Source organism: Marmota monax, unplaced genomic scaffold (genome assembly GCF_021218885.2).
Source record: "Marmota monax isolate L192 unplaced genomic scaffold, Marmota_monax_Labrador192_F-V1.1 WCK01_AAM20220418_F8-fsc00134, whole genome shotgun sequence".
Classification (NCBI taxonomy): domain Eukaryota; kingdom Metazoa; phylum Chordata; class Mammalia; order Rodentia; family Sciuridae; genus Marmota; species Marmota monax.
In genome coordinates, this window is record NW_026692281.1 from 3382307 (window position 1) to 3409861 (window position 27555).

The 27555-nt window shown below is 38.1% G+C and overlaps 1 protein-coding gene across 15 annotated transcripts in view; it reads right to left on the bottom strand.

The window, feature by feature from the left end:
• Window positions 1-27555, bottom strand: part of Zc3h12b (zinc finger CCCH-type containing 12B) — a 270812-nt gene that overhangs the window by 41138 nt on the left and 202119 nt on the right. For 6 of the 15 annotated variants that reach the window (XM_058578244.1, XM_058578200.1, XM_058578212.1 and 3 more), the window contains 3 exons: window positions 22965-23027; window positions 20851-21018; window positions 18541-18663 (listed from right to left, as the gene is read on the bottom strand). The exons of 2 other annotated variants lie outside the window; for them this stretch is intronic. The gene's annotated coding sequence lies outside the window, so the exon portion shown is untranslated. Of the gene's footprint in view, window positions 1-18540; window positions 18664-19930; window positions 20789-20850; window positions 21019-22964; window positions 23028-27555 lie in introns of those variants that run through there. 7 more of the 15 variants (XM_058578208.1, XM_058578222.1, XM_058578227.1 and 4 more) reach the window with 5 other exon arrangements.

Below are 27555 nucleotides of genomic sequence, written 5' to 3' on the forward strand. Positions count from 1 at the left end.
AGAAACTGACTTCTTTAATACGACTTCTAAAGCACAGAATTTTCAAAAATTCAACAAATGGAATAGCATCAAATTAAAAAGCTTCCTTCATAGCAAAGGAATTAATCAAGAGTGTGAAGAGAGAACCAAAAGAATGGGAGAAAAATCTTTGACACCTGCTCCACAGATAATGCATTAATATCCAGGAAAATTTAATACCAAAAATAGATAACCCAATCAACAAATGGGCAAAGGAACGACACAGACAATTCTCAAAAGAAGAAATACAAATGATCAACAAATATATGAAAAAATGTTCAACCTCTTAAGCAATTAGAGAAATGCAAATTCAAACTACATAGAGAATTCATCTCATTCTAGTCAGAATGGCAATTATCAAGAATATATGTAACAACAAATATGGGTGAGGATGTGAGGAAAAGGGTACCCTTATACATTGTTGGTAGGACTACAAATTGTTGCAACAACTCTGGAAAGCAGTATGGAGATTTCTCAAAAAACTAGGAATGGAACCACATGTGACCCAGCTATCTGACTCCTTAGTATATATCCAAAGGATTTAAAATCACACATTACAGTTACACAGCCACATCAATGTTTATAGCAGCACAATTCAGAAGAGGTAAACTATGGAACCAACCTAGGTATTCTTCAGCAGATGAATGGGTAAAGAAAATTGTACACACACACACACACACACACACACACACAATGGAGTATCACTCACCCATAAGGAAAATTACTTTATGGTATTTGTTAGTAAATGGATGGAACTGGAGACCATTATGCTAAGTGAAATAAGCCAGTTCCCCAAAATCAAAGGTTGAATGTTTTCCCTGATATGTGGAAATACTCCAAAATGGGGGTGGTGAGAAAAAGAACAGAAGAAATACCAGTGGAGTAGACAAAGGGGAATGAAGGGAAGGGAGGAAGAAAGGATAAAGTCAGTGGAATTAATATGACCTAACAATCTTATGTACATATATGACTATACCACAGTGAAGTTTACCATCATGTATGTCTAAAAGACACTAATTAAAAAAACTGAATATAAGGGGGACAAACGAATGTCAGTAGAGGGGGCAGAGAGAGAAGAGGGGAGGGGAGGGGAGGGGAGGGGAGGGGAGGGGGGATAGTAGAGGATAGGAAAGGCAGCAGAATACAACAGACACTAGTATGGCAATATGTAAATCAATGGATGTGTAACTGATGTGATTCTGCAATCTGTATATGGGGTAAAAACGGGAGCTCATAACCCACTTGAATCAAATTGTGAAATATGATATATCAAGAACTATGTAATGTTTTGAACAGCCAACAATAAAAAATTAAAAAAAAAAACTGTAAGTAAATGGCAGTAGAATAGAGGGAGGGGAACAGGGGGTGGGAGGAAGGGAGGGGAAGGGGAAGTACTGAGGACTGAATTAGAACAAATTATATTCCATGCTTTTATATTTATGTCAAAATGAATCCTATTTGTGATGTATAACTAAAAAGAATCAATAAAATATCCTCACCAAAATTCTTATAAATTGAATCCAACAGCACATTTAAAAGATTAAACACTGAGGTAGGAGGATTGTAAATTAGTACAGTATAGAAATAGAATCAAGCCTGGTTTATGCCTGTAATCCCAGCAACTTGGGAGGATGAGGCAGGAGAATCATATGTTTGAGGCCAGTCTCAGGAACATAGTGAGACTTTGTTTCAAAATAAATAAATAAATAAATAAAGATCTGGGGATGTAGTTCTGTGGCAAAGTGCCCCTAGGATGAATCCTCAGTACAAAACCAATAATAATATCAAGGCTAAAAATCACATAACATCTCAATAGATGCAGAAAACATCTTTGAAAAAAATTTTAACATCCCTTCATGATAAAAACCCTGAATAAATGAGGTATTTAGAAGGATTATAAGTCAACATAATTAAGGCTACATATGACAAATCCATAGTGAATACAGAATGGGGAAAACTGAAAACATTTCCTCTAAGATCATGAACAAAATAAGGGTGTCCATTCTCATTGGTCTTATTCAAAATAGTACTAGAAATTTTAGCAGAGTAGTTAAGCAAAAGAAAGAAAAAAGGGGATACAAATAGGAAAAGTGGAAGTCAAGTTATCCCCATTTGTTGATGATATGATTCTACATAGAAAATTCTAAATATTCTACCAAAAGACTCTTAGAACTGATAAACAAAGTCAGTAAAGTAGCAGCATACAAAATCAACTTACAAAAATCAGTAGATTTTATATATACCAATAATACACTTGCTGAGAAAGAAATCAGGAAGTAAATAGCATTTATGATAGTCTCAAAAATATTTAGGAATATACCTAACTAAAGGAGGTGAAAATAAAAACCTCTATATTGAAAATTACAAAAAACTGATGAAAAAATTGAAGAAGATACTAGAAGTTGGAAATACCATTTATGTTCATTGGGAGAATTAATATTGTTAAAATGGCCATAAAAGAAAATGATCTATAGATTAAATGAAATACCAATGAAAATATGTCTTTCATGACAAATGTAGAAAAAAAGACAAAAGATCCTGAATAGCCAAAGCAATTGTAAGCAAAAAGAACAATGTTGGAGGCTTCACTGTATCTTATTTTAAAATGTAGAGTCATAGTAACAAAAATTGTATAATACCGGCATAAAACAGGTATGTAAACAAATGGAACATAAGAGAAGACCAAAAATAAATCCACACATCTATGCAAACTGATTCTTGACAAGGTTGCCAAAAAATAAACTGGAGAAATGTGAGCCTCCCCAACATATGGTGTTGGGAGAACTAGATATCCACATGTAGAAGACTGAAGAAAGACTATATATCTCTCCCTGTAGAAAAATCAACTCAAAGTTGGGCATGGTGGTACACGTCTGTAATCCCAGCAGCTCAGAAGGCTGAGGCAGAAAGATCACAAGTTCAAAGTCAGCCTCAGCAACTTAGCAAACAATTTAGTGAGACCCTATCTAAATTTAAAAATTTAACAAAGTGACTCAGTGGTTAAGCACCCATGGTTTCAATCCCTGGTAAAAGAAAAATCAATTCAAAATCAAAGACCTCAATATAAGATCTGTGCCTTTAAAATTAGTAGAAGAAAACAGGGGAAGCACTTCAAGATAATAGTACAGGCAACAATTTCCTAAATAGGACTCCAATAACTCAGGGAATAACAAATTGGATTACATCAAATTAAAAAGCTTCTGCACAGCAAAGGAAACAATCTTTGACAGCTATTATTCTGACACAGGATTCATGTGCAGAATATAAAGAACTCAGAAACGTAACATCAAACAAGCAAGTTATCTAATAAAATATGAGCAAATTATCTGAATAGACAGTTCTCAAAAGAAATATAAAAGGCCAATAAATATATAAAAGAATACATAATATCTTTAGCCACCACATATTGCAATCAAACTAAATTGAAGAGTTGCAAAGTTTCTGGTTTAATTCCTAAGTCTTCGATTCACTTTGATCTGACTTTTGTGTAGGGTGAGAGATAGTTTCATTTATTTACATATGGATATCCAGTTTCCCCAGCATCATTTATTAAAAGAGCTATTTTTTCTCCCACATATATTTTTGGCATTTTTGTCAAGTATCAGATGACTGTAAGTATGAGGGTTTGTCTCTGTGTCTTCTATGTTGTCCTATTGCTCTTCATGTTTATTTTGATGCCAATATCACCCTGTTTTTATTACCATAGTTCTGGAGTATAATTTCAGATCAGGTATTGTGATGCTTTCAGCATTTTTCTTGCTCAATATTTCTTTGGGTATTCTGGGTCTTTTATTCTTCCAAATGAATTTTAGGAGTACTTTTTCTAGTTATGTGAACAATGTGATTGGTATTTTGATAAGGATTGCATAGAATCTGTATAATACTTTTGTTACTATGACAATTTTGACAATATTAGTTATGTCTATAAAAGCACATAGGAAGTCTTTCCATTTTCTAAGGCCTTCAATTTCTTCAGTGTTCTATAGTTTTCATTGTACAGGTCTTTATCTTCCTTGGTTAGATTAATTCCCAAGTCTTTTACATCTTTTTTAAAAAAATGTTTTTAGTTATTGATAGGCCTTTATTTTATTTGTTTATTTATATATGGTGCTGGGGATGGAACCCAGGGTGTCACCCATACCAGGCAAGCACTCTACCACTGAGCCAAAACCCCAGCCCCTACATCTTTTGATGTTATTGTGAATGTACAGTTTCTTTGATTTCTTTCTCAGCAGAATCACTATTGGAGTATTGGAAAGCTACTGGTTTGTGAACAGTGATCTTGTATTCTGCTACTTTGCTGAATTTATTTATTAGCTCTATATAATTATATCACAGTGAATTCCACCTTTATTGCAAGGTAAGCAGTAGAATAGAAATAAGGGAAAAGTAAGAGGGAGGAGGGGATTGAATGGGGGCACTAGAAAATGAAATGGAATAAATTAAATTCCATGCATGTATGATTATGTTAAAATGAACCTAACTATTATGAACAACTATAATGTACCAATAAAAGTGGAAAAATAAAAACTGTGCATCGAGATTCCATCCCACACCAATAATAATTCCTTTTATCAAAAAACAAACCAAAACAAAGACTAACAAATGCTTATGAGAATGTGAAGAAAAAAAATAACCCTTATAGATAATAGAAGTATCAACTCACTTGACAAGCATCCAAAAGCACAGGAAACAAAACCAAGAGTCAGTGAGTAGGATGGCATTAAATTAAGAAGCTTCTGTACAGCAAAGGAAACAATTAAGAACACAAGGAGATAGCTTACAGAATGAGAGAAGTTCTTTGCCACTTGTTCCTCAGGGAATTAATATCCAGAAAAAAAAATATATATATATATATATATATATTTTTTTTTCAAACAACAACAATAATAAACCCAATTAATATAAATGAGCAAAACTACACAGACACTTCTCAAAAGAGAAATACAAATGACCAATACATGTATGAAAAAATACTCAATATCTCTAGCAATCAGGGAAATGCAAATCAAAACTACACCAACTCTAGTCAGAATGGCAATTATCAAGAATACAAATAATAATAAATGCTGGTAAGGATGTGGGAGATAAGGTACACTCATGCATTGTTGGTAGGACTGCAAATTATTGCAACCACTCTAGAAAGCAGTATGGAAATTCCTCAAAACTAGTAATGAAACCATCATATGACCCAGCTATACTACTCCTCCTCGGTATATATCCAAAAGATCTAAAATCAGCATACCATATGGATACAGCCACCTCAGTGATTATAGTGGAACAATTCACAATAGCCAAGCTATGAAATCAATTAGGTATCCTTCAAAAGATGTGTGGATAAAGAAAATATGAGATATATACACATCGCTTTTTACTCAGCCATAAAGAAGAATGAACTTATGTCATTTGCTGATAAATTGATGGAGCTGGAGAACATCATGCTAAGTAAAGGAAACAAGACTCAGAACTCAAGGGTCAAATATTTTGTATCATATGCAGAAGCTAGAGCCAAATAAGGGAGAAAAAAAATAAAAGGGCAGCTGGGGGGAAGGTTCCATGAAAACAGAATAGAGATCAGTGGAGTAGATGTAGGGGATTGAGGGAGAGGGAGGAGGAATGGGAAAAGGGAACAAGGGTAGAATGAATGTAACCAAAATTTCGTATGTATATATGTGAATATACCATGGTAAGTTTCACCTTTATGTATATCCATAATGCAATAATTAACATAAACTCTAAATAAATAGAAGAAGAATCAGTAGAGTAGAGAAAAGGGAAGGGGAGAGAGAAGAGGAGGGAATGGTATAAATTTGGAACAAATTATATTCCATGCTTGTATAATCACATCAAAATGAATCCCAATGTTATATATAACTAAAATGAACTATTAACAAAATAAAAAATAAAAATAAAGATATGCTAGGTGTGGTGGCACGTGGCTACAATCCCAGTGATTCTGGAGGTTGAGGCAGAAGGGTTGCAAGTTCAAGGCCAGCCTTAGCAAGTTAAAGAGACCCTAAGCAACTTGGCAAGACCCTGCCTCAAAATTAAAAATAAATAAATAAATAAAAATATGGCATAAGCCGCAGTAATCAAAATAGTATCCTACTGGGCAGTCAGTATGGAAAACATTTTGGTGGTCTCTCAAAAAATTGAAAAGAGAATTACCATAGCCTCACAATTCTAGTCTTACATATATCAGCCCAAAGAACTGAAAATGTTTACTTAAACAAGTACATGAACACACATGTTCACTTCAGCATTATTCACAATAGCTAGAAAGTGGAAGTAACCAAAATGTTAATGTTAAAGAATGACTGAATACACAAATGTATATTATTTAGATTTAAATAATACATGCTAGAAGTTGAAAGAATCTCAAAAACATTTTGATGTTGAAGTGATTCAAAAACATCACATATCATATGATTCTACATACATGAAATATTCAAATTAGATAAAACCATAGAGATAGGTTGTAGATTGGTAATTGCTAGGGTTTAAGTGCAGTAGGAAATTGGACAAACTGCTCAATGGGTAAAGGGTTTAATTGTGGAGTGATGGAATTTTATGAATTAGATAGAAGTGGTTGTATAATACTGTGAATGTACTAAATACCACTGAATTGCCCACTTTGAAATGGTTATTTTTATGTTATTATAAATTTCACCTCAATAAATAATTTAAAAATTATTCTTTCTGATATGCACACATAATAAGGGGAGGGAGAGAAGAATAGAAGTTCATCGGATTAGATAAAGGGGAATGAAGGGAAGGGAGTGGGGATGGGAATAAGAAAGACATAATTTGGACATAATTTTTCTATGTTCATATATGAATACACTAGTGTAACTCCACATCATATACAACCACAGAATGGGAAGTTACACTCTATGTATGTATAATATGTCAGAATGCACTCTACTGTCATGTATATCTAAAAAGAACAAATTAAGAAAAAATTATATATATATATATATATATATATATATATATATATATATATATATAAAATATTTGCTTACTATAGAAAAATTGGAAACCAGAAAAACATCAAGAAGAAAATAGATGTCACTTGTGTCTTACTCATCTAAAGACCTTTATATGTTTTAGTTTACTACTATTTGCATTATTGTTGTTTCCTAAAAAGTATGTTTTGAGCTGCAGAAAAATGACTAATATAACCTTTGCAATTAATTCCTATACTGAGGACCACCTTGAAATGATTACCTACTATCAAATAAGTGGCAGATCTTCCTTGAGATGAATTAGCACCTACATAGAGATTCACGTCCAGATTAAGTGAGATCAAAGATGAAGCTGTAAGTTCTTCCTTCCTTTTTGTGTCCTTTGTGTTAGAATATCTCCACAAGGAGTCAGGGTTTTATTTATGAATGCAGAGACCCTGAACTCTGCTTTTAAGAGCACAGTTCACAGGGAAATGGATGGCATTAGAGCAGATTATGCTAAGTGAAGCTAGCCAATCCCTAAAAAACAAATGCCAAATGTCTTCTTTGATATAAGGAGAGTAACTAAGAACAGAGTAGGGTCGAAGAGCATGAGAAGAAGATTAACATTAAACAGGGATGAGAGGTGGGAGGGAAAGGGAGAGAGAAGGGAAATTGCATGGAAATGGAAGGAGACCCTCAGAGTTATACAAAAGTACATACAAGAGGAAGTGAGGGGAAAGGGAAAAATAATACAAGGGGGACAAATGAATGTCAGTAGAGGGGGCAGAGAGAGAAGAGGGGAGGGGAGGGGAGGGGAGGGGGGATAGTAGAGGATAGGAAAGGCAGCAGAACACAACAGACACTAGTATGGCAATATGTAAATCAATGGATATGTAACTGATGTGATTCTGCAATCTGTATATGGGGTAAAAATGGGAGCTCATAACCCACTTGAATCAAAGTGTGAAATATGATATATCAAGAACTATGTAATGTTTTGAACAGCCAACAATAAAAAATTAAAAAAAAGAGCACAGTTCAGAAAAGAAATGAGAACTAAGCAGACTGTTTTTTGTCTTCTGATTCTCATATTTGTGGAAGATGTTAATTGAAATAATGATGATTTTCCACTGAAATAAATATTATAGTTTTACTTCAATTGACATTAAAATATTTAAAAATAAAAGAAAATATGAAATGCAAGTCAATTTGTAAGATTGATGAATAAATCTGTAGGATTATTGACTAAAATTAAGAGAGTTTGGGAGGGAAACAACCATAACAAGATACAGATAAATTCCCTTAAAATATATCAGCCCCTTTTGACAAACTCCAGATGGAGGTTAGATTAGATAACCTTTGAGGTCCCCTCTTACCCTGAGATTTTATAATTCTCTGATTTGGTGGTAGTTGAGTTGCTCATGCTTAAACACTTTCTCAATGTCAATTCTATGTATGTACATCATATACATACTTATTTTCATACTTTATCAAGTAACAGTAATGGTTTACATCAATGAATTCTTTGTAATTTACAAAATGCTTTTATATATGCTATCTTATTCAATCTTAAAAATTGTACTGTGGGTGAATGGCACAATCCCTATTTTATAAATAAACAAACAGACACAGATAGCTTATTCTTCTTCCCACCCCTTTTTCTTTATTTAGATAATTTATAAGGACCAACTGAGGAACTATGTTTTCCTATGTCTTAGTGAGGAAAACACGGACTGATTAAGATATGCATGAATTAGTGTCAACTTTCACTGAATTCCTATTGCACTTAAAGTTACTTGTATATATTTTAGTACTAAGATACTATATTGTCCTGGGGATATAGTTCAGTGACGGAGTGCTTGCCCAGTGTTCATGAGGCCCTGGAAAAATGCAAGTTGGTATTCCTAATTGCTATATTTTCTTTGCCAGTTTTTTCCTGTGTATTACAATGCATCAAAATACAAAGAAAAGCATATATTTTATCATCAGTGGGTTTGAATGTCAATCGTGCTACCTATTGGCTGTGATTTTTGGACAAGTTACTTAAATTCTCGGAACCCCAGTTCCCCCATTGGTAAAATGAGAATAACACTCTCTACCTCACAAACTAGTTTTGCTTATCAAATAAAGAAATGCATATAAGGTATCTTTCTGTGTCCTCAATTAAGCTGCAAGCTCCATGAGGGCAGTGACAATATCTTAAAGCTCTATTGCTTTCCTCACAGAGTTGGATCCATAGTATTTGATGCCTACTTTTCCATGGACTAGAATGACTTGGGATGCATTTTTTAATACTAAGCTTTTTTCATATAGGCTTATAATTTCCATATAGACTCATAATACAAGCCTATGTCCAGTGTCTTTGAATCTAATACATCTACATTGCAAAAACCTTTGCTGGATCTGATTATAACCTCAAAATGCTAATAAGCAAGAGAATGATTTCTATAATAACAAATAATTTATTTGTTAAACAGGAACATGGAGTTTATTTGATTTTAATGCAAGCCACCACAGAAACTATACATTTTTCTAAAGTGATTATTAACAATAAGTCTAGGTACAATCTTCCAGGTGAATTTTGGTTGCTCTGACACCAGGAAAAGCAGTCACTATATTAATATCTATGCAGAGATAGTGTACTTTAAAGTTCTCGAAGATTGCACTTATTTTTTTTTGGGGGGGGGGTAAAGGGAGAAGCATAAGAAAAAAAATAGGGTGTGCAGCAGTTGACAAAAAAGTCTATACTAACATAGCAAATGTGTTAAATGATCTCTAAATCAAGACACCTTCTTATATCCCATCCTTTATTATTTCCCTTTCTATTGTGTGCTTGAAGGTTATTGTTCTAAATATTATATCTAAGTAGCTACTTTCTTCAAATGATCTTAAAATGCTTTACAAATGCTGTTTTTTAATCTTTTAAAATCCCTAGTGCTCTGATACATTTATGTTTTGTTTGTATACTTCCTTATATGTGGTTCACAGCTCTACTTTCAAATGTGAAGAATTTTTAAAAGAGATATAAACATTGTCCTTATTTTTACTTATAGCTACATATAAAATAGCAACTGTTCATTTTTAATTCATTTTCCAGATAAATTCCATGTATTTTAAGCTTGGGTGAAATCATCTAGGTAAATTGCTGTAGTGGAAAATCACTGAACTTAGAGATAGATTGAAATTGGTTTTCCAGCTCCTAATTTTAGATACTAGCTGTGATTCTGTGCAAACCTTTTAAACTTCAGCCTCAGTTTTTAGTTCATCAAGTGATGAAATGTTGTTAATTACTGTAGGACTCATATGAACTGCTATATTTTTGAAACACTCTGAGCCAGGCATAGTAGAACAAGACTATAATCCCCCAAACCTGGGAGGCTGAGGTGGAAGAATTGTGAGTTCAAGGTAAACAAAGTAACATAGGAATATCCCATCTTGAAAGAAAACAAAATAAAAAAAACACATTTTGAAAATGCAAAGGATTGAGGTGGGATGGGAATGGGAAAGATGGTAGAATGAATCAAATATAACTTTCCTATGTTCATATGTGAACACACTATGAGTGTAACTGACATCATGTACAAACAGAAAAAATGGGAAGTTATACACTTTGTATATATGTCAAATATATAGTAGAATGTATTCTACTCATGTATAACTAAAAATAATAAATAATATATTTTTAAAAAGTACTATTAACTATAGTCACCATGTTGTACATCAGAAACCTTTAACATATCCCTCTCAGAGCTGAGAGTACCCTCTGACCAACATTTCCCTATTCACCTTCTCCTTCCCATATTTAGCCCCTGGCAACCACCATTCTATTATCTTTTTCTATGAGATTCTGGTTCTCTATAATTCACATATAGTGAGAGCTTTCACTGTTTAATTGTTTTCCTGGATAATTTCATGCCCCCAAAGTTCATCTATGATATCTCAAACAGTAGGATTTCTTTATTTTTTTTAAGCCTGAATATTATTCCCATGTATTTTTGCGTTCTTGGTTATTATAAACAATAAATGCTACAATGAACATTAAAAAAAGAAAATGCAAAGATTTATGTTAATTTTACCCCAATAAGGTTATTAATGAAAGCAAATGCTTATTATAACTCACAATAGAGAAATAATTAATGTGATTTTTCCCCTTTTTTCTTTTGAGGTATAAAATGCCTTCTTAAAGCCTACAAAGTTGAAATCTTTTTATTATAATTAAAATAGAATCACATAATATCAGTGTTGGAATAGACCTTGGAGATAATCTATTCTATTCTACACTACTGTATAGTGTGAAACTTTGAGGCCAAGAAAGAAAATACCCTTTCTTTAGGTTATATAATTATTATGTAGTGAAATCAGAAGTATAAACTCTGGTTCCCTGTTGAGAGCCACAGCCGAAAGGGGCCCCAGCAAACTTCCAGCTGCCAGCTGATGATTGGCTCACAGCGGTCCCAGCAAACTTCTAGCTGCCAACTGATTGGCTCCTCTGCGGTGATGCTCATTGGGCTGTTTCCCTGCCCTTTCAGACCAGGGAGCTGCTCACTGGGGGACTTTTTTTGGCTCCGCCCACGTGACCCAGCCAATCAGCCTCGAGAGCAGGAGGAGTGGGGGGGTGGAGAGGCTTGTTGGAAGCTGGTGGTGGCAGTTGGGCTCTGAAGGTTTTTCCTGAGGAGCTGTGTGGTTTGGTGTGTGTGTTCTAAAAATAAAGTTCGTTTCTTTTGACAAGTGGCTCCTGAATTGTGCCCAGCCAGACTGCGGCATTTGGTGGCTCGCACTGAACGACCGAGAGTAAGTGATAAGGTAAACTGCTCGCCCCTGAGGGCAGGGCGAGAGGATGGGTAGCCATTTTAAGATTCTTCTTTTGTTTTGCTTCACTTTTGTTTTAAGTTGCCTGTCCCTGGAGATGAGTGAGACGGAAGAAAAGCCGCTCACATCTGAGGAACAGATAGGGAGAAAGGACGGATGGACATTTCAGGAGTACAGAAAGGCTATAATGATTTTCTGTTGTTCCACTTTTGTTTCATTCTGTTTCAGTTTTGTTTGGCATTATCTTGTTGGGTTGTATTATAGTTATAGTAGAAATATTCAAGTAAAAGAGAAGGTCTCTCAAGCTAGTCAGACAGAGGAAAAAATTCAAGTAAAAGAGAAGGTCTCTCGAACTAGTCAGAGGAAAAAATTCAAATAAAAGAGAAGGCCTCTCAAGCTAGTAAGACAGAGAAAGAAAGTGTAAAACAGAAAAAGCCATCAGGGGGAAAGTTACAACAGGAGACTGCTACTAACACCTTTCTATCACCAGAGGGCGTAAGTGTCCAGCCAACAGTGCCACCTCTACAGGAGACTGCTACTAACACCCTTCTATCACCAGAGGACGTAAGTGTCCAACCAACAAGGCCACCTCCATATGCTGGGAGGCCCCCAACCCGCACAGTTGATAGTTGGGATCCTGAGATAGGATCTCAAATATTAACATGCCCTGTATTTGAGCAGGCAGGAGGGCAAATTCACCATGCTTTACGTTTCAAAACAGTGAAGCAGCTAAAAGAGGCTGTAACAACCTATGATCCTCAAGCACCCTTCACTGTAAGCATGGTTGAATCCATTAACAACTTGAACATGATGCCAGCAGATTGGGCTAATATGTGTAAAGCTGTGCTAAATGGAGGACAATACCTGTTATGGAAGGTTGCCAATGAGGAATTTTGCAAGGAGACGGCTAGGCGAAATGCAGCAGCTGGTTATCCTCAGAGAAATCTAGATATGTTGTTAGGAAAGGGACCTTATGAGGATCAGCAGCAACAAATTGCATATGATCCTGGCGTATACGCACAAATTGCTGCAGATGCGGTTAGGGCATGGAAGACTTTACAAGGACATGGAGGTATACAAGGTCAATTATCTAAGGTAATACAAGGAGCTAATGAATCTTACGCTGAATTTGTAGACAGGCTTATTCAAACAGTTACCAGAGTTTTGGGGAATACAGAACAAGCAATGCCATTAATAAAACAACTGGCTTATGACCAAGCAAATCATTGGTGCAGAGAAGTCATTAGACCATGGAAACATGAAGATTTAAACATATACATTAAATTATGTAGAGACATTAATGAACAAGGGCAAGTCGTGGCAGATGCAGTAAAACAGGCTTTAGATGCCAGGCCAAGAACATGCTACAATTGTGAACAAACAGGACATTTTAAAAGGAATTGCCCCATAGGAGGAGGGTTTAACAAAACTAGGTATCAAAGGAGTAGAATACCGGGTATTTGCCCACGATGCCGTAGAGGGAGACATTGGGCTAATGAATGCCGTTCTCAAACCACCATAGAGGGTACTCCATTATCAAAAAATGAACAAGGACCAGGTGTTTATCCATGATATCATGGAGAAAGACATCGGGCTCCGTTGCCAAAAAATGGACAGGGGGGCCCAATGCTCTAGGGCCCAAGACCACAAATATACGGAGCACTGGAGGAACCCAGCAGGGTAGTGCCCAGGACACATTGTCCATTAGATCCCTCATCAGACAAACCAGAGGGAGCGCAGGGTTGGACATCTGCGCCTCCGCCAGAGCAGTACTAACTCCAGAGATGGGAGTTCAAATCATTCCCACAGGGGTAAAAGGACCTCTTCGCAAAGGAACAGTAGGCTTATTATTGGGACACAGTTCTTCTACTCTAAAAGGACTCATGATAAGTCCTGGGGTAATTGATCCTGATTATGAAGGTGAAATAAAAATTATAGCCAGTTCTCCAAGAGGTATATCAGTAATTTCACCAGGAGATAGAATAGCACAGTTACTAATAATACCTAGCCTACATGATAAATTTTCCAGTCGTACTGTAGAAAGAGGTTCCAAGGGATTAGGCTCCACAGGTGTAGATTGGGCTATGCTTTCTTTAAATTTAGATTCTCGCCCCATGCTAAAACTAAATATTCAAGGACATGAATTTAATGGGCTCCTAGATACAGGTGCAGACCTTAGCATCATCTCTCGTCAAGAATGGCCAAAACATTGGCCATTACAACAAGCCACTAAAACACTTCGAGGCCTAGGAGTGGTGACTAATCCCCATAGAAGTGCAATGGTATTAGATTGGAAGGATCCTGAAGGATGTGAAGGAACTATACAGCCATATGTATTGGATCATCTTCCCATAAATTTATGGGGACGAGATGTCCTAGATCAATTAGGTTTGACATTAACAAATAACATCAACCAAAATGCACCCACTATTGTGACTAGACAAGCTTTTAGGAAAGGAAAAAGATTAGAAAAACAAGAACAAGGTATAGCAGCACCAATACAAATAGATCAAGGAACGGACAGACATGCGTTGGATTTTCAGAAAGGGCCACTGAGACAATAAAAATTACTTGGAAATCAGAAAGACCAGTATGGGTTCCTCAGTGGCCCCTGACTAAAGAAAAGATACAAGCAGCCCATGACCTGGTCAAACAACAATTGGCAGAAGGACATATACAACCTTCTGTATCTCCCCATAATACTCCCATTTTTGTCATCAAAAAGAAATCTGGTAAATGGAGATTATTGCAAGATTTAAGAGCCATTAATAATGAGATGGTTATTATGGGACCTGCTCAATCAGGGATTCCTCAATTGTCTGCTTTGCCAAAAACTTGGTATGTTTTAGTTATAGATATTAAAGATTGTCTTTTTTTTTCAATTCCAATTCATCCTAAGGATAGTCCGCATTTTGCATTTACTATCCCTGCACTGAATCATGAAGGTCCTGATCAGAGATATGAATGAAAGTACTCCCTCAAGGCATGGCTAACAGCCCAACTATGTGTCAAATTTATGTTAACAAAGTAATCCAGCCACTTAGAAATCAAAATCCTGAACTACAAATATTTCACTATATGGATGATGTATTATTACCACACAAAGATAAAAACACATTGCTAGAATGTTATGCCACACTTACAAACTTATTAAAAAATTATAATCTAGAGATAGCAATAGATAAAGTACAATTAAATTTTCCAATTAATTATTTAGGAGTTCTATTATCCTCAACCATGGTCCGTCCACCAAAAATTCAAATACGAGTAGATCAACTCAAATCACTTAACGACTTTCAAAGTTATTGGGAGACATAAATTGGATAAGGCCTTATCTAGGTATACCAACAGGAGAGTTGGGACCTTTATTTGATATCCTAAAAGGTCCGTCAGATCCAAATTCACCCCAAATGTTAACACCTGAAGCAAGAAAGGCATTAAAAATCATTGAAAAATATATGGAAAATATGCATTTGGATAGAATTGATATAAGTTTGCCTTTATTATTTATTGTACTACCAACAAAAAATATTCCTATAGGAGTAATTTGGCAAGAAGGCCCATTATTATGGATACATTTATCTTATTCTCCTAACACTATTCTTATTAGGTATCCTGAGGCTGTAGGACAATTAATACTCAAAGGAATAAAAGCAGCAAAGGGAGTGTTTGGAATTTCTCCCAATAAAATTATTACTCCATATACTATGAATCAAATTGATGAGTTAGCTAATGAGTTAAATACTTGGGCAATAATCATGTGCAAATCTAATGTTTCATTTGATAACCACTTACCATCTAATCCTTTATTATCTTTTTGGTCATTGCATCCTGTAATTTTTCCAAAAATGACAAGAAAAACACCTATCATGAATGCTCCAAATATATTCACTGATGGGTCAAATAATGGTACAGCAGCAATAGTTACACCTGATCAAACTTTTACATTTTTAGTACCCAAACAATCAGCTCAAAAGGTAGAGCTTAATGCAGTATTACAAGCTTTTGTGATGTTTAAAATTTCTGTATTTAATTTATTTTCCGATAGTCAGTATATAGTTAATGCTATAGTATCCCTTGAAGATGCTGGTAGGATTTCCCCTTCCTCTACTGTTTTCTCTTTGCTTTCCACTCTACAAAGTCTAATCTGGGACAGAAAAGATCCATTCTTTATAGGACATATCAGGGCACATACAGGATTGCCTGGAGCCCTTAGTTTGGGCAATGATTTAGCAGATAAAACTACACGTGACATACATATTTTCTCTACACTAGAAGAAGCTACAATTTTTCATAAAAAGTTCCATGTCAATGCTAATACTTTACAAAAGCATTTTAAAATAACTAAGGAACAAGCTAGACAAATAATAAAACAATGTCAAAATTGTGTGACCTTTTTACCACAAGTTAATCTTGGATTCAATCCTAGAGGACTGATACCTAACCATATTTGGCAGATGGACATCACACACTTGCCAGAATTTGGAAAATTAAAATATTTGCATGTTACAGTTGATACTTCTTCTGGATTTTTGATGGGCTCCCTTCATGCCAGAGAAAAAACTAAAGATATTATAGCTCATTGCTTACAAAATTTGCCACTGTGGGCGTTCCAAAACAGTTAACAACAGATAATGCCCCTGGTTATACTTCTACCTCTTTCAAACAATTTTGCTCATCATTTGGCATTACTCATATAACAGGAATCCCATACAATCCACAGGGACAAGGCATAGTTGAAAGAGCTCATCAAACTATGAAAATGTACTTATTAAAGCAAAAAGCGGGAATTGGGAAGGGGTATATATTCCCCAAAGACAAACTTAAAATAACCCTTTTTACTCTAAACTTTTAAAATTTGGATTCATCAGGACTTAGTGCTGCGGAAAGGCATATGTGTCCAAAAAATATACATAAGCCCAAGGTACTTTGGAAGGATATTCTAACAGGACAATGGAAGTTCTATTTTGTTTTTTGAGCTCATACAGACCTGGGTTAATATTTTGCTGATCAGTTCTATTTTTTGACTATAGAGTTTTTAAACATTGCAATGGAGATTTCACCTGTAAAAAGTTATAAGGCCTTTACTATTATGTTATGTGTTGTATGTATTATATTATGTGTGCACACTTGTGTTTTATGTTGTATGTTTGTATGTACGTATGTCCATATATCATATATGATGAGCCCTCATGAAAAAATGGATCCAAATATTTTTTTTTATTTACGTGATTTAAATGGTTTAATTTAAATTGGGTAAATAGCTGTTGAGGATTGTTTTAATATGTGAACAAAAAAGGAGGTTAACAGATCTGTTTGTTTACTTTCACCTTTCCTTTTCATTATATTTAATATTTCTGTTCAAGATAATGTAAATGGTTAAGAAAATTGTTTTCTTTTAGTGCCTTCTGGAATGTTACATAATTTTTTCTTTAGCTATTATTGCCAGAATTCCTATCTTCATCCTAGTGCCAGTGAAGACAAAGATAAAACCAATCTACAGCTTCTGCAATAGCCATCACTGAACTGCTTGCAGAACTTGCTTAGACTATGTATCACTTGTATGCATTGTGAGCTATCTGTTGGTGCAGCGACTTGTGGTAGTGTTGGGGTATTTTTGCTGATGGTGTCATTGGTGGTACAATTTTTCCAAAAGGAGCCATCACTGAACTGCTTGCAGAACTTGCCTGGACTATGTATCACTTGTATGCATTGTGAACTCACTTGTATGCATTGTGAACTATCTGTTGGTGCAGCGTCTTGTGGTATTGTTGGGGTATTTTTGCTGATGGTGTCATTGGTGGTACAATTTTTCCAAAAGGAGCCGTCAATTGGCTTGGTGTATCCTCCTCCCTTCTGTTTGTGATGGTCGTTCAGCTAAAATTTGGGGGCCAACAGAGGTGAGGCAAAGAACCTCACCCCCCCGCTGGTACAAAGACCTATCCACAGGTGTGGCTGTATGCTGGACCGGTAGTCAATGACGGTAAGATCGAACTGCAATGTTACCAACCTAAGACAGGAGGCTGAAGCCTTGAGGTCAGCTCATCCAACGACGGGTAAGGACCATATGTAGTATTGGACAACCTAAGGCAGGCACAGTCCCTAAGCCACATGCTTGTTGTTTAAACAGAGAGGGGGAGATGTTGAGAGCCACAGCCAAAAGGGGCCCCAGCATACTTCCAGCTGCCAGCAAATTTCCAGCTGCCAGCTGATGATTGGCTCACAGCGGCCCCAGCAAAGTTCTAGCTGCCAACTGATTGGCTCCCCTGTGGTGATGCTCATTGGGCTGTTTCCCCGCCCTTTCAGACCAGGGAGCTGCTCATTGGGGGACTTTTTTTTGGCTCCGCCCATGCAACCCAGCCGATCGGCCTCAAGAGCAGGAGGAGTGGGGGAGGTGGAGAGGCTTGTGGGAAGCCGGTGGTGGCAGTTGGGCTCTGAAGGTTTTTCCTGAGGAGCTGTGTGGTTTGGTGTGTGTGTTGTAAAAATAAAGTTCGTTTCTTTTGACAAGTGGCTCCTGAATTGTGCCCAGCCAGACTGCGGCAGTTCCCTTTCTTCCAGTTCAGTGCCTTTCCTACTCTACTACAATGCCTTAACTCCATGGTTCTGTTGGGCTTTGTTATGAAATTACCATTCTGCCTTAACTTTTCCTTCACTGTCCTGAACCAGGATATTGATATGAAGTGTTTATTAGGCTTATCATTGAGGAGGAATCACTTTACTCAAAGTGAATGACCTAGAAGGCAAGTCTTTCATATACTTTTACCTTTTTGTCAGTATGTTGTCAACTACTGCATTGCTCCTGAGGCAAAAGGTAGGAGAACCAGGAAATGTGGCTCAAGGTGGGAGGGCATTACTGTTTCTTAGAGATATGCAGGCCTTGGTCTTGCTGGGAGAAACAAAGAGAAAATAAGTTACCAAACTGGCACAGCTACTAGCATATTCACATTTTGTTTATTTTACTTCTGGTCTCCTCACATTACTATGGAAATTGTCTACAAAGTACTTTCATATTTATTATGTCAGGTTATTCTCAAAACTCATAGAAGATAAGGATTATTCTCATATTATGTGTGAGAGAACTGAGGCTCAGAGAAAGTAAAACATTTGCCCAAATATATAGTCACTAAGTAAGAGACAAACTTCAATTCCAACTAAGATTATCTGACTTCATATTAAGGGCTCTTGTCAATGTTTTGCAAGTGCCTATAGTTATGGCATGCTTAATGAACTCTGAAAAATATTATTAAATATGTGATTAGAAGTTAATAAGTGGGAGAGGAAGATGGCGGCGAGGGGAGTGCATTGCCCCCGTGTGCTGCTTCACTGTGTGGGAGTATGACAAGTCAGGACGGCTAAAAGCTATCTTGTTAGGAATTTCCAGCAATAGTGGGGTGCTCCGGAACCTGGAGGAAGGATTTCCATCGCACGAGGATCAGCTACAGGGACTCAAACGCGAGAGGTTTGTCGCACGGAGGGTAACACTGCTTATTCAGCAAATCGCCCCGCGGCTAGAGTCTGCAGCTCGTGCTGGGAAACGAGGAGATAGCGACGCAGGGATACAGCACTGCAGTTTCTGCCAGCCGTGCAAGCACCATACTCGGGGCTGAATTCTGGGTTTGAGACGGGGGAAGGAAGCGGTCCATCTCGGTTCTCCACACCGGTCAGACCACAGAGGAGGCCAGCAGCCACCATGTTGGAAAGCTGACGTCACCATCCCTGTTTTCGACTGACCGCAGCTCATTCAGCCATAGAACAGGTAATTTCAGGCTGCCATTCGCCTGCGGCTTACAGACAGATTGCTAGGGTTCAGTGCCTGGGGGCTTCTTAGAACCTGATCTTATCGGAACGAACACCGAGTGCGGGGCGGCCGAGTTCCGGCTCCCGGAACCGCCCTGGCCCAGGGCTGGGGAGCCTGCGGAGGCTGCTTCTTGGACCCTGCTCCTATCAGAGCATACACCAAGCACTAAACGGCTGAATTCCGGCTCCCGGAACTGAGCCCGCGGGGACTGCTTCTTGGAGCAAACTCTTATCGGAGATTACACCGAGCACGGAGCGGCCGAGTTCCGGCTCCCGGAACTGCCCTGGCCCAGGGCTAGGAGCCCACAGAAACTGCTTCTCGGTCCGGGTCCTGCTGAGGGCCGGTCAGGACTCACCCGTTGCTTTGGTTGCCCGGCAAGGGGAACGAAATGCTGCCATTCGCATAGGATACCAACAAGGCAGAGATCCGATGTCATCAGAAAGCGGCGGAGGAGAGAACTTCATCAATACCAGCGGCGACAGAAACAGTTGGTCTCCTGGTAGGGGGGGTGAGGCACAGACACCCGAGTCTCCTCAATTTGTCGTCGAGCCAGAGGGGAGGAGCCGGGCCGCCGCCAGCGCCCAGAGCAGGCCCAGTGGCTCGCCAGTGTGGTGACCGCGTGACTCCAATTGGAGAGGGGGCGGAGCGGAGCCGCCACCCGCACCGCAAGGTGGGCAGACCCGCGACCCAGTGGTACATGGGCGTGGTAGGAGGGGCAGGGAAGAGCCGCCGCCCGCGCTTGCAAGGTAAACAGACCTGTCACAGACTGGCGGGTCAGGCCCAGTGGCCTGCCAGTGTGGTACACACGTCACCCCAACTGGAGTAGGGGCAGAGCAGATCCTTCTCCCACGCCCGGATCAGGCCTTGCCGGTGTGGTGGCCACGTGACTCCAATTGGAGTGGGGGCGGAGCAGAACCGCCACCCGTGCCCGCAGGGTGAGCAGACCTGTGACAAACCTGCAGATCAGGCCCAGGGGTCCGCAGGCATGGTAGGAGGGACAGGGCAGATCCGCCACCCGCTCCTCCAAGGTAGGCAGACCTGTGACAGACCAGCAGATCAGGCCCAGGAGCCTGCTGGCGTGGTACACACACCACCCTAATTGGAGTAGGGGCAGAGCAGAGTCGCCACCCGTGCCCGAAAGGTGGGCAGATCTGCGACCGACCAGCGGGACAGGCCCAGTGGCCTGCCGGTACGACAGACACGTCACCCCATTTGGAGTAGGGGCAGAGTAGAGCCCCCGCCCGCGCCTGCAGGGTAGGCAAACCTGCAACCTACCGGCGGATCAGGCCCGGTGGCCTGCCGGAGTGGTACACTCGTCACCCCAATTGGAGTAGGGGCAGAACAGAGCCGCCGCCAGCGCCCAGAACAGGCCCAGTGACTTGCCGGCGTGGTAGCCACGACACCCCAATTGGAATAAGGAGAGAGCAGAGCCGCCGCCCGCGCCTGCAGGAAAGATCCGCAAGCAGTATGAAAAGACAAGGAAAGAAAGGACCACAAGCAATGCAGGTCAATGCAACTTTAGAAGAGGTAACAGCTGCAGCAGATGGAATGTCAGATAAAGAATTCAGGATATACATGCTTCAGATGATCTGGAGTATCAAGGAAGAAATTAGACAGCAAAATCAGACAATGAAAGATCACTTCGACAAGGAATTACACAAACAAATCCAGGAAGCAAAGGATCAACTATACAGGGAGATAGAGGTTATAAAAAACAAATAAACAGATATCCTAGAAATGCAGGAAGCAATAAACCAACTTAAAAACTCAATGGAGAATACTACCAGCAGAGTAGAACACTTAGAAGATAGAACATCAGACAATGAAGACAAAGTATTTCAACTGGAAAAGAACATAGACAGCTCAGCAAGACTGTTAAGAAACCATGAGCAGAACATCCAAGAAATATGGGATAACATTAAGAGACCAAACTTAAGAGTCATTGGGATACAGGAAGGTACAGAGCTCCAAACCAAAGGAATGAGCAGTCTATTCAATGAAATAATACAAGAAAAATTCCCAGACTTGAATGAGACAGAATCCCAAATCCTAGGAGCCTACAGGACGCCGAATGTGCAAAATCATAAGAGATCCACACCTAGACACATTATAATGAAGATGCCCAACATACAGAATAAGGAGAGAATTTTAAAAGCTACAAGAGAAAGGAAGCAGATTACATTTAGGGGTAAGCAAATCAGGATAACAGCTGATCTTTCAACACAGACTCTGAAAGCTAGAAGATCCTGGAATAACATATTTCAAACACTGGAAGAAAATGGGTTCCAACCAAGAATTGTGTATCCAGCGAAATTAAGCTTCAGGATGGAAGATGAAATTAAAACCTTCCACGATAAACAAAAGTTAAAAGAATTTGCAGCTAGAAAACCATCTCTTCAAAACATCCTCGGCAAAACATTACAGGAAGAGGAAATAGAAAATAACAATGAAAACCAACAGTGGGAGGTAGGACAGTAAAGGGGGGGAAATAATCAAAGAGGAAAACAAACCATGTTTAGTAACAGAAATAAACAAATATGGCTGGAAGAACAACCCAAATCTCAATAATAACCCTAAATGTTAATGGCTTAAACTCACCAATTAAGAGACACAGGCTAGTAGAATGGATCACAAAACAAGACCCAACAATATCCTGCCTACAGGAGACGCATTTGATAGGAAAAGACATACATAGGCTGAAGGTGAAAGGTTGGGAAAAATCATATCACTCATATGGACTTCGGAAACAAGCACGAGTGTCCATACTCATATCAAATAAAATAGATTTCAAGCCAAAGTTAATCAAAAGGGATAAAGAGGGACACTACATACTGCTTAAGGGAACCATACACCAACAAGACATAACAATCATAAATATTTATGCCCCAAACAATGGTGCAGCTATGTTCGTCAAACAAACTCTTCTCAAGTTCAAGAGTCTAATAGACCACCATACCATAATCATGGGAGACTTCAACACACCTCTCTCGCCACTGGACAGATCTTCCAAACAAAAGTTGAATAAGGAAACTATAGAACTCAATAACACAATTAATAACCTAGACTTAATTGACATATATAGAGTATACCACCCAACATCAAGCAGTTACACTTTTTTCTCAGCAGCACATGGATCCTTCTCAAAAATAGATCATATATTATGTCACAGGGCAACTCTTAGACAATATAAAGGAGTAGAGATAATACCATGCATCTTATCTGATCATAATGGAATGAAACTGAAAATGAACGATAAAAGAAGGAAGGAAAAAGCATACATCACTTGGAGAATGAACAATAGGTTACTGAATGATCAATGGGTTATAGAAGACATCAAGGAGGAAATTAAAAAATTCTTAGAGATAAATGAAAACGCAGACACAACATACCGGAATCTATGGGACACATTGAAAGCAGTTCTAAGAGGAAAATTCATTGCTTGGAGTTCATTCCTTAAAAAAAGAAAAAAACAACAAATAAATGATCTCATACTTCATCTCAAAATCCTTGAAAAAGAAGAGCAAAACAACAGCAAAAGAAGTAGAAGTCAAGAAATAATTAAAATCAGAGCTGAAATTAATGAAATCGAAACAAAAGAAACAATTGAAAAAATTGACAAAACTAAAAGTTGGTTCTTTAAAAAAATAAACAAAATCGACAGACCCTTAGCAATGCTAGCGAAGAGAAGAAGAGAGAAAACTCAAATTACTAGCATACGGGATGAAAAAGGCAATATCACAACAGACACTTCAGAAATACAGAAGATAATCAAAAACTATTTTGAATCCTTATACTCCAATAAATTAGAAGATAGTGAAGGCATAGATAAATTTCTTAAGTCATATGATCTGCCCAGATTGAGTCAGGAAGATATAGACAACCTAAACAGACCAATATCAATTGAGGAAATAGAAGAAACCATCAAAAGACTACCAACTAAGAAAAGCCCAGGACCGGATGGGTATACAGCAGAATTTTACAAAACCTTTAAAGAAGAACTAATACCAATACTTTTCAAGCTACTTCAGGAAATAGAAAAAGAGGGAGAACTTCCAAATTCATTCTATGAGGCCAACATCACCCTGATACCTAAACCAGACAAAGACACTTCAAAGAAAGAAAACTACAGACCAATATCTCTAATGAACCTAGATGCAAAAATCCTCAATAAAATTCTGGCGAATCGGATACAAAAACATATCAAAAAAATTGTGCACCATGATCAAGTAGGATTCATCCCTGGGATGCAAGGCTGGTTCAATATACGGAAATCAATAAATGTTATTCACCACATCAATAGACTTAAAAATAAGAACCACATGATCATCTCGATAGATGCGGAAAAAGCATTCGACAAAGTACAGCATCCCTTTATGTTCAAAACTCTAGAAAAACTAGGGATAAGAGGAACATACCTCAATATTGTAAAAGCAATCTATGCTAAGCCTCAGGCTAGCATCATTCTGAATGGAGAAAAACTGAAGGCATTCCCTCTAAAATCTGGAACAAGACAGGGATGCCCTCTTTCACCACTTCTGTTCAACATAGTTCTCGAAACACTGGCCAGAGCAATTAGACAGACGAAAGAAATTAAAGGCATAAAAATAGGAAAAGAAGAACTTAAATTATCACTATTTGCAGATGATATGATTCTATACCTAGCAGACCCAAAAGGCTCTACAAAGAAACTATTAGAGCTAATAAATGAATTCAGCAAAGTGGCAGGATATAAAATCAACACGCATAAATCAAAGGCATTCCTGTATATCAGCGACAAATCCTCTAAAATGGAAATGAGGACAACCACTCCATTCACAATATCTTCAAAAAAAATAAAATACTTGGGAATCAACCTAACAAAAGAGGTGAAAGACTTATACAATGAAAACTACAGAACCCTAAAGAGAGAAATAGAAGAAGATCTTAGAAGATGGAAAAATATACCCTGTTCATGGATAGGCAGAACTAACATCATCAAAATGGCGATATTACCAAAAGTTCTCTATAGGTTTAATGCAATGCCAATCAAAATCCCAACGGCATTTCTTGTAGAAATAGAGAAAGCAATCATGAAATTCATATGGAAAAATAAAAGACCCAGAATAGCAAAAACAATGCTAAGCAGGATGTGTGAATCAGGTGGTATAGCGATACCAGACTTCAAACTATACTACAGAGCAATAGTAACAAAAACAGCATGGTACTGGTACCAAACAGGCGGGTGGACCAATGGTACAGAATAGAGGACACAGAAACCAATCCACAAAACTACAACTACCTTATATTTGATAAAGGGGCTAAAAGCATGCAATGGAGGAAGGATAGCATCTTCAAAAAATGGTGCTGGGAAAACTGGAAATCCATATGCAACAAAATGAATCTGAATCCCTTTCTCTCGCCATGCACAAAAGTGAATTCAAAATGGATCAAGGAGCTTGATATCAAATCAGAGACACGCCGTCTGATAGAAGAAAAAGTTGGCTACGATCTACATTCGGTGGGGTCTGGCTCCAAATTCCTCAATAGGACACCCATAGCACAAAAGTTAATAACTAGAATCAACAAATGGGACTTACTCAAACTAAAAAGTTTTTTCTCAGCAAAAGAAACAATAAGAGAGGTAAATAGGGAGCCTACACCCTTGGAACAAATCTTTAGTCCTCACACTTCAGATAGAGCCCTAATATCCAGAGTATACAAAGAACTCAAAAAATTAGACAATAAGAGAACAAACAACCCAATCAACAAATGGGCCAAGGACCTGAACAGACATTTCTCCGAGGAGGACATACAATCAATCAACAAGTACATGAAAAAATGCTCAACATCTCTAGCTGTCAGAGAAATGCAAATCAAAACCACCCTAAGATACCATCTCACTCCAGTAAGATTGGCAGCCATTAGGAAGTCAAAGAACAACAAGTGCTGGCGAGGATGTGGGGAAAAGGGTACACTTGTATATTGCTGGTGGGACTGCAGATTGGTGCAGCCAATTTGGAAAGCAGTATGGAGATTTCTTGGAAAGCTGGGAATGGAGCCACCATTTGACCCAGCTATTACCCTTCTCGGTCTATTCCCTAAAGACCTAAAAAGAGCATGCTACAGGGACACTGCTACATCGATGTTCATAGCAGCACAATTCAGAATAGCAAGACTGTGGAACCAACCTAGATGCCCTTCAATAGACGAATGGATTAAAAAAATGTGGCATTTATACACAATGGAGTATTACTCTGCATTAAAAAATGACAAAATCATAGAATTTGCAGGGAAATGGATGGCATTAGAGCAGATTATGCTAAGTGAAGCTAGCCAATCCCTAAAAAACAAATGCCAAATGTCTTCCTTGATATAAGGAGAGTAACTAAGATCAGAGTAGGGACGAAGAGCAGGAGAAGAAGATTAACATTTAACAGGGATGAGAGGTGGGAGGGAAAGGGAGAGAGAAGGGAAATTGCATGGAAATGGAAGGAGACCCTCAGGGTTATACAGTGGAGGGGGTAGAGAGAGAGGAGGGGAGGGGAGGGGAGAGGTGGGGAGGGGGGAGGTGGAGGATGGGAAAGGCAGCGGAGCACAACAGACACTAGTATGGCAATATATAAATCAATGGATGTGTAACTGATGTGATTCTGCAATCTGTGTATGGGGTGAAGGTGGGAGTTCATAACCCACTTGAATCAAAGTGTGGAATATGATATGTCAAGAAATTTGTAATGTTTTGAACAACCAACAATAAAAAATTAAAAAAAAATAATAAAATGATTTGTATAACTTAAATTTAATTTTTTTTCTATGTCTTGAGAAAGTTGAATAATAAACTTTCTAAACCTGAAAAAAAAAAGAAGTTAATAAGTGTACTGCATGCAGTGGTGCATGCTTGTAATCCTAGTGGCTCAGGAGGCTGAAGCAGGAGGATCACAAGATCAAGCCAGCCTCAGCAACTTAGTGAGGCCCTAAGCAACCCTTTCTTTAGGTTATATAACTATTCTGATATCCTTTCTTAAAATAAAAAATAAATAAATAAATGGGCTGGGGATGTGAATCAGTGGTTGAGCACCCCTGGGTTCAAATCCTGGTACTACAAAATAAGTTAATAAATGTCATCAGAAGAAGTTCTAAATCTTAGGGTTGCAACTTGATAAAAACAGACTTATATCTTAACTTTTCTTGAAACTGATTGTGGACAGACAGATACAAGTAGTGATAATATGAGCTTAAGGAAATAATTCTATAAAATGGGCCCACTGTGCTGATTCCTACATGCTTTATTTTCTAAGATACAATTTACCTGCAGTCCTGCCTGGCTTAAGTAGACAGGATATGTCCTATTCCTCAGCAAGCTACCTGTTATCTTCTGGAGAAATGCAGGCTTGAAATCATGTTGATAAAAGAACTCAAGTTATGCTGAAGGGGGAGAATTTTGTGACCCTTTTTATAGATAAGATCCTGAAACTCAGGGAGATATCAATTATTTCTACTAACCAAAAATCTCCAAAAATTTATGGATAAGAATTCAATTAGAACCAGTCAGTATGGGCCAAAATGACCTAGAGTTATCATGACATTGGGGACTTGAAAGTCTGAAGTCATCCTGCTATCAGTCAAATCAAGAAATCGGGATTGGTTTGTGGCTCAGTGGTATAGCACTTGCCTAATATTAATATGTATGAGGCACTGGGTTCAATCCTCAGCACCACATATCAATCAATCAATCAATCAAATAATGTTATTTTTTAAAAAAGTCAAAAGATGGACCTGGGTGGGACCCTCTGGAAACACTCTGGGATCCTCAATAAAACTGGAATGCAGAAGAGGAACAGTGCCCTTTTCCTCTCTGAGAGGACCCACTCTCTTGAGAGTGTCCCCTTTTCCTTTTTCCCATCCCTTCAGATAAATTAATTGCCTGTTTCTCTGAGTGCTATGTCTGATATCTTTCTGACTTGATCATAAGAACTGGGGTTTGAAGGGGGGGGGGTCATC